At 46.9% G+C, this 8,701-nt stretch overlaps 1 pseudogene; it reads right to left on the reverse strand.

The window, feature by feature from the left end:
• On the reverse strand, positions 1-7,640 carry LOC114095094 (small ribosomal subunit protein eS4, X isoform-like; annotated as a pseudogene).
• Positions 7,641-8,701: the final 1,061 nt, after the last annotated feature.

The following is an 8,701-nucleotide window of genomic DNA, read 5'->3' on the forward strand; positions in this document are numbered from 1 at the left end:
TCACCCACTGCTCTGTTTGGCCACCAGTTTCTTGCCTCTCTCTTCAGCCTTTCTCTTCCTGGGGGAAGAGAAATCCATGGTTCATTGCCTTTGCCAATAACAAAAATTTTGGAGAGCCAGTGGCAAAGCTGTTGCCGTTAGCATCTTGCCGCGTCCAGCTAACGGAGCCGAGTCCGGCGAGGGACGGCGGGGTTAAAAAATACACAGGACACCAAGGTTCTTCATCCAGGAGGGAGCGTGTGCGCGCTTTATTGCCAAATTTGTTCCCCTTATATATCTTTTTAACAGCTGCGGGAAATCACTCAAAAGTGAGGAGGGAAGAGTAATAACTGTGTCCTTGGGTTACCGTCACGTCACCGTCCCCTATCAGGAGGCTCGAACAGGTCAAGATGTTCCCGAGAGACACATATGCTCTAGGCAGATAAACAGGGAACTGCAAGCCCGTGTCACAGCCTTGTGAGCTGGCCACATTGACATGCATAACAAAGAACTGGGGGTTGAGTCCCCAGGGGCCAGGGCGGGCCTGCTACCAGCAAGTCCCCCTTTTTTGTTTTTTGCATGTCAATGGGAATCAAGTAGCCCCTGTCTTAGGTCGTCCACCTCCCCTGAACTGCTTACCCATCTCTGGGGAGGCCCCATTCCCCTGGCTTAGGTTGCAGTACAAGCGTGGAAGTTGCCCGTCACTGGGTACTACAAGATCAGCTCTTGTCCTACGTAAACGGACACTTTTCAGTTAGGATGTCATGGCCAGCAGGACACAACTGCGGATCCCAATCATCATCTTTGCCAGTGGGATAGCTATGACCAGGGAGCTTTCTGAACGTAAGGGTCTGGGATGACGGCACCAAGTCAGCAGGGTAATTAGGGACCTGGGCAAAAGCAGGCATACATAGGAGGGCTCGGGTATTGGCTCCTGTCCAGTTACATCTCATCTCCGAATGGGTCGTAAGTACACCTCGTGGGCGGAGTCATCCATCTCCAGGCGTTGGTAGTGAACCTGTATTGGCTTGGAGGTTAAAATGTTAATCTGGTCCTTAATAAATTGAGTTATCCTATTTGTAACACAAGGTCCCAAGGTTGCAATCAAAAGAAGACCCAGTAAGGGCCCCAGGAGGGGAAGAAGGTAGGGCAGGAACCCATTCATCCCAGTCCAAAGAGGGTTCTTGAATAATTCTTTCCTCCTTTTCTCTAGGTCTTCTTGAAGCTCCTTGATTTTAGTGCGAACTATGCCCGATTTATTGGCATAGAAGCAGCACCTTTCTCCTAAGGCTAAACAGATTCCCCCCTGATTGGCAGTCAGTAAGTCTAGGCCTCACCTATTTTGGAGGACCACTTCTGCCAAAGAGTCAATTTGGTCTTGTAGGTCCCTAATAGTGCCAGATAGGGTCTGCACATCATCTATAAGCTGCTGAGATAGACGGCGATAAGAATGTATTGCTGTACCCAGTCCAGCTGTGCCTGTGCCCACAGCAGCCGTTATCCCTAGTGTGACGAGTAACGGTAGAGCCTGTATAGCTCGCCTGTGTCTTCTCACTAGAGTGTCTAGGCTGGGGATGGGCAGGGGCTCATCCCCAGGGACAATGGTTATGTTAGGGAGGAGCAGGGTGAGAACGCAGACACCTGTCCAATTTGTAGGGAGCCTGGGAAAAGCTAAATTTCCACCACACATAGAAACTGTACCATTAGGGGGACAAATGGGCGGAGTAGGTGAAGAGTAATTCTTTACTAATGAGCAGTTTCCAAAGGAAGAGACTCCAACATCAACATCATAGGTATTATTTTGCATCATGCCCAGAAGGCAAGACATAAAACCACCTAGAGGCTGCACCTTAAAGGGTAGCCCAGATTGACATGTGTTGTCATCATCAATGGTATAATTAATGGGGACTGCCAATGGCATGACTGCACCTGCCGTCATGCAGAGCTAGCAATCACCAGCAAGGGTAGGATTGGAACTGTTAAGTAAAGAAAAGGTAGTTTCTAGGATATCTAATGTATTGGCATCTAAATCAGGAAGCTGGGATTTGGGCAATTTCAAGGGGTCGTATGTAGGCTTAGGGATCTCCGGCTTTAAAAGCTTAATCACCTGAAGGTGTTTGATAGCATCAGTGGGTCCCCCTCCATCAGAGACTCTGATGGGGGCCTGCATGGGCCAGCAGGAGGGTTTACCCACGACGCCCTCACATCCCGCCTCCGTTAACCGAGTCGTGATGCCTTCTCCTCCCCGGTCACCAAGAAAAGGAATAAAATTATAAGTGGTCCCCCCTTCTCCACGGGTGTTAGTTAAGATGGCCTCAAAATACTGTTTTTCTTGATTATTAACACAAATTGAGGCTGATGTATAACAGGAGATGTGCATCGCCGGGGTGTAATGACAAGTGGCGGAACAGCTTCCAAGAGTCTCGGTCGAACTGGGGACATTAAGTCCGGGCTTATTGACACATACCCATTTTGGTTGCTTAAATCCTCCGATGTTTTGATTGAGTTCAGCCGCCATGTAGGCTACTTTAGTCCCACAATCAACGCTCTGGATATAACCAGAGGGGGCCGAGTGCTGGGGCCCTCCCTTACACTCACAAGGGGCTCCAAAAAGATATTCATGAATATTCCCAGGTGGGGGGTCAAGCCCTCCTTCAACAAACCTGTCCAGAAGGAATGCCATAAGCCGGGTCCAGCTCATGAGGTGTGTCTCGGCACTCACTTGAAGGGGTGAGAACAACAGCGGCAGGATCAGCCATCTTGGGAACTTCATTTTGTCTTGAATTTTCATTCACAGGTCTGGTCTTGTGCAGCGCTCCGGGATCCAAATGGGTTTTTCCATTCCTGGAGGGAAGACACATACAGCTCCTCTCACTCTAGCCAAGAGTGGAGCAGGGGGTTGCCACTTCCCTGTAGCCAGATCCTTCCACCTTATCTGTGCTTTTTGTATGGTGGGAGGGGAAAAGTGATGCTGCGCCGCTGTATGGCCTTCGGCGTCAGTGAGCAAAAAATTTAAAGTGAATAGAGTTATATTTAATAGTGCATGTGGTCCCTGACAACTCTGGTATATCTCCCCCTCTTTTGTTTTTTGCAAATAGGTTTTAAGATGTTGATGGGCCCGTTCAACAATGGCCTGTCCTTGGGGGTTATATGGGATTCCTGTTTTGTGTATAATATCCCACTGTGAGCAAAATTTTTGGGAGGTTTGACTAATATAAGCTGGGCCATTATCTGTTTTTATACATCGAGGGGTTCCCATAAAGGAAAAGGTTTTAACATAGTGCTGTATCACGTCCTTAGCCTTTTCTCCTGAATGTAAAGTAGCGGAGATAAAACCAGAGAACATGTCTATACTGACATGCACAAAAGACAGTTTTCCAAAACTAGGAATATGAGTTACATCAGTTTGCCAGATGTCGTTTGGCTGAAGGCCCCTTGGGTTGACTCCCAGAGAAGGGGAATGGATAAAAGGTGCACAAGTAGGACATAGGGAGACAATTTTTAAAGCTTGATCCCGGGAACATCCTGAGCGGAAGCGCAAAGTTTGTGCGTTTAGGTGAAATTTATTATGAAGTTGTAGGGCCTTATCATACTCAGTTATTGTATATATAAAAGTAGTGGCATGTGTGGCAGCGTCTGCCATGACGTTGCCCGCCGCCAGAGGACCTGGAAGTCCGGAATGACTTCTAATGTGACCTATGAAGAGGGGGTCTGCCCTAGCCCATATAAGAAGCTGCACTGTTTGTAGTTGATCCATGATAGTGGATTGTTTTCCAATATAAGGTGCTGTCTCAATCGCGGAGGCGAGCCTGGCGATATAGTGACTGTCTGTGAAAACATTAAGGGGCACCGAGCTATAGGTCTGTAAGGCCAATATTAAGGCTGCAACCTCCGCTTTTTGGGCCGAACAATCGGCCACTCTCTTGCGGATGACTTGGGTCCCATCTGAAACGACAGCAAACCCATTTTTGGCCCCATCAGTGAAGACGGTTTGTGCCCCCGGGAGAGGATCCTTTTTTAGGATCTTTGGGAAAATTATTGGACATGTCTTTAGACTTTCAAGGAGCCTGCTTTTAGGGTAGTGATTGTCAACCTGTCCCATGAAACTACAGAAGAAAAGACACCAGAGATCATGTTCCTGTCTTAATTTAGAAAGAATGTCTTGATTATATGGTAATATGAGAACATCAAAGGTTTTCCCAAACAAGGCATCTCCTAGATATTTTGCTTTCCAAACTAATTGTATTACCAGATCATGGAAAGGTATCAAGACCCGGGAGGGGGATGCAGGTAAGTGAATCCAATAAATAGGACCAGTCTGCCAAAAGACTCCAGTCAGGGTGAGTTTTGACGGCAGAACAATGAATAACAAGGACTGGGAGTAGTCCACCTGCATCACCTGCATCTCTTGTAAGGCTGTCTCTATCAATCTAAGCACCTTCAAGGCTTCTGGAGTAGGTTTTCGCGGGGAGGTGGGTGAGGGGTCTCCTCTCAAAAGGTCATACAGGGATTTAAGTTCACCAGTAGGGACATGGAGGGAAGGCCGCAGCCATTGGATTTCCCCCAGAAATGTCTGCCATTGGTGCAGGGTTTTGAGCTGGTTCACCTGAAATTGAGGCCTCTGGGGAGTGATCCCTACCTTGTTAATAGTATATCCTAGATAGTTATAAGGATACTGAATCTGCACCTTCTCTGGAGCTATAATCAGTCCGGCCCCCTTTAACAGGGACTGGAGGACTTCATAAGACCGGAAAAGTGCTTTCCTATCAGGGCCTGCCAAAAATATATCATCCATATAATGGACGAGGTAAAAGTTTGGGAATTGTTGCCTAAAGGGTTGTAGAATTTTTGCTATAAAGTACTGACACATAGTAGGGCTATTGGCCATTCCTTGAGGTAAGACAGTCCATTCAAACCGCTGATAGGGTTCCCTAAAATTTATTGAAGGTAAAGAGAAAGCAAAACGTTTGCGATCCTGGGGGGCCAGGGGAATAGAAAAGAAGAAATCTTTTAGGTCCAAAATAATAAGATGCTAATCTTTAGGGATAGCCGAATCTAATATCCCCTTGAAGATTTTATCCTGTAATTTAATGGTTAACTGTGGTTGGGAGTCCAAGTGTGCTACCCAAAAGGTTTGAGGGATGCCGGTGGAACCAAAACTGCCATTACCCCGGGCTGCCTGTAGGACGCCGCCGACAGCAGCAATAATTGTGCTATGCGTTCTCCGGGAGGAATAATAACGATCCCTTGGGTAGCCTCGGCAACAATTTTTAACTCCCCGTGGTAATCACCATCAACCACACCTGTAAGAATTCTGAGCCCTTTATGCAGAGTGCTGCCTCTTCCCAGTATCAGTCCCACAGTTCCCTCCGGCAAAGGGCCAAAGGCTCCAGTCGGCAGGGTCTGGGGACCCATCTGCGGAGTCAGTACTGCTCGGGAGGTGGAACTGAGGTCCAATCCTGCACTTCCCGGCTTTCCCCTTGGGAGCTCCCAGATAGAAAGGGGTTGGTCTGAGGAAGATGACGAAGTTGCCCACTCCCCGGGGCACCATTCCGTCCCTGGATTGCCCCGTACACCTTGGCTTCTGGGGCCCGGGGCGGGCCCCTGTTCCCGTTTCCTGGCTGCAGTGGGCGTCCCTGAGCATCAAACTTGGAACGGCACTCGCTGCTCCAAATTGTTTAATGACCAGCATGGCTTGTTCCAAGTTGGGGAATATCTTTCCCGCTATCTGCATCAATCGGGCTATGAAGTCAGAATAAGGCTCAGAGGGTCCTTGAGCAATTTTTGTTTCAGCCTTTGAAACAGGTAGAGCCTTCCAGGCCTGAACGGCTGCTGTGGCTATCTAAGCATAGACCCCAGGTGTGGTGAGCCATTCCTATAGACCGTGGCCACCATTAGAAGATGGCGCCGGCTTCCACTGTGGCCTGTGGTAAACAACTCCTTTTATGGAGAGTTGGCACGCAATCCCTGACCACCCTATGAGAAAGATCCACGTGGCAGCTTGGGATTGGTATGCGAGAGGCTTTATTAGGCTGTGCTTGGGCGCTCGGCGGGGGGTCACTAGAAGATGATACTTGAATCAAGGCCTGAATAAACTGCTGAAAGAAGAATCCTGTGTCGTGTTTTCCCTTGCCGGCGAGGGGTCGCGACACCCAGGATCATAATTAATTTGCTGATTTATGACAGCATATTGTCCCGAGCCTGTTAACATTTCGAGGTTACGCTGTGGGAAGCCGGCGTCCTGATTGACTCGGGCTAGCTCGCGACACCTCTCTTGATTTTCACTTTTCCACAACAAAAAATCCCCTCCGGACGACACAGCCCTGCAAAGCTGTTGCCAAACCAAATCCCAACCACTGTTATTGAGAAAGCCTCCTGTCAGAAACCAAGGACAAGCCTGGGCTATAGTTTCAACAAATTCGGTTGCAGTCTTAGTTTTTATTCCTGTTCCTTGTGTATTTAACAGCTCTTTTAGTTCGTTGGCCAGACGAACCTTCGCTGTTGAGTTACCCATGGTACGTACCCTGTCTCTTTAAATTATCTTTAAACCAATCCTCCCCCTTCTACCTTTAGAAGGTGAGCCCTGTACGCTTACCCCTACTTTCCGGATCTCGGTGGGAACCTCCAGATTCCGCGTCCGGCTAACGGAGCCGAGTCCGGCGAGGGACGGCGGGGTTAAAAAATACACAGGACACCAAGGTTCTTCATCTAGGAGGGAGTGTGTGCGCGCTTTATTGCCAAATTTGTTCCCCTTATATATCTTTTTAACAGCTGCGGGAAATCACTCAAAAGTGAGGAGGGAAGAGTAATAACTGTGTCCTTGGGTTACCGTCACGTCACCGTCCCCTATCAGGAGGCTCGAACAGGTCAAGATGTTCCCGAGAGACATATATGCTCTAGGCAGATAAACAGGGAACCAAACCGCAAGCCCGTGTCACAGCCTTGTGAGCTGGCCACATTGACATGCATAACAAAGAACTGGGGGTTGAGTCCCCAGGGGCCAGGGCGGGCCTGCTACCAGCAGCATCTTATACATGAACCATGACAAAAGAGCCAGATTCTCTCTCTCTTTTGGTGATGACACCAATTCTTCCCAAGTTAGCACTTCCAGTCACCATACACACGTTACAATGTCAAACTTGATGAAATTGGTAATCTTGCCAGTCTCCAAATCAATCTGAATTGTGTCATTCATCTTGATTAGGGGATCAGGGTAGCAAATGATTCAAGCATTGTGAGTCACCCTGATGAGGGATTCCTTTTGTGTCCACAAAGATCTTTCTCACTTTGCCCAACTTGGACTCGGCTTCCTCAGGTGTAATACGATGAACAGCAAAATGATCCTTGGTGTCATAGATCAGATGGAAATTCTCTCCAGCCGTATGAATGCTGATGACATCCATAAAACCAGTGGGGTAGGTTATATCAGTTCAGACTTTGCCATCAATCTTAATGAAGCGCTGCATGCAAATCTTTTTTACTTCATCTCCTGTCAGGGCACAGTTAAGTCTGTTTCTTAGAAAAATGGTGAGAGGAAAACATTCTCTCAGCTTGTGGGGACCAGTGGATGGACAAGGAGCAGGTATATTATCCAATTTACCCATCCGCCAATGCTTTAGAGCTGCTACCCACTTCAGATGCTTCTTGGGACCATGAGCCATGGCTGCTCTAGGCACAGAAAGACAACAGACTGTGTCCTTCAGCTCTGTGTCCAGTTTTCTAGAACTCGGAGGTCCCTTGTTTTCATGTAGGAGAAATGGACTAAGTTGAGTGGTTCAGCTGTTCAAATCCAAAGTTCCCATCCTGTGCAGAGAGAGGACCTTTCCGTGAGGAACCTTGGAAGCACACTGTACTTCTTTTGATATCTAGTTCTTTTTTATGAAGGCTTGGCTGAGGGAAAAACCATATCCTCAGTCTGTCTCTGGGTTTCTCTTTCTTCCTATCCTGTCCCCAAATTTTGATGATAGTCATCGAAATTTTTAAAACTGTGAGAAATTTCACTTGTAATTTTCAGTGAGGAAAAAAGCTGTTTTGTCTCTCTTTTTTAATCCCTAATAAAAGGAGAGTTAGAAAAAATGCATTTAATATGCAGACAGTTATTGGCTTTGAATCCTGTTTTACTATTTCTGGTTGTGTGAATTTAGGCAATTTAGTTCTTCTTAAATGACTTAATACAATATTTGGGAAATCTAAGCCCTGTAACAGATGAACATTATACTGCGAGAGACAAAACTTCTGTTTTCCCCTTTGCTGGGCCCAGGGAAACTCAGAACCAACTTTAATACTTAAGTACAATGACTATGTTATTCCACATGGTTATCAAATTGCTTTTTCCACTTAATTTCTACACACACACACACAGTGGATTTAAAGCGGTTTAAACAAAGAATGTCTATATGCTAATGGTTGATAAGTGGTTGTTTGTTTAAACCACTTTTCCAATTGTGAAAAGTCAATGAAGCTATAAATTTAATACATTTAAAAAATCCCCTTTGGACCCAATTGTTTATTATAACCGACTCTGGTGGTATAATTTGGAAGAGAAGCATTTTTTAGTTCGAGAAACTGCAGGGGTAGTAATGTCCAGCTGGATAGGTATGTACTTGACAGTGTGACCTACTGCTATCTCACTGGCAGCTCTCAGTGGATACCAACTTTTAGAATGTTGCTCAGCAGTGTTAAAGAAGATATTTTTAACCCCTTCCCAAGGGAAGGGCCATGA

This window comes from Marmota flaviventris, chromosome 6 (assembly GCF_047511675.1).
Source record: "Marmota flaviventris isolate mMarFla1 chromosome 6, mMarFla1.hap1, whole genome shotgun sequence".
NCBI classification, from domain to species: domain Eukaryota; kingdom Metazoa; phylum Chordata; class Mammalia; order Rodentia; family Sciuridae; genus Marmota; species Marmota flaviventris.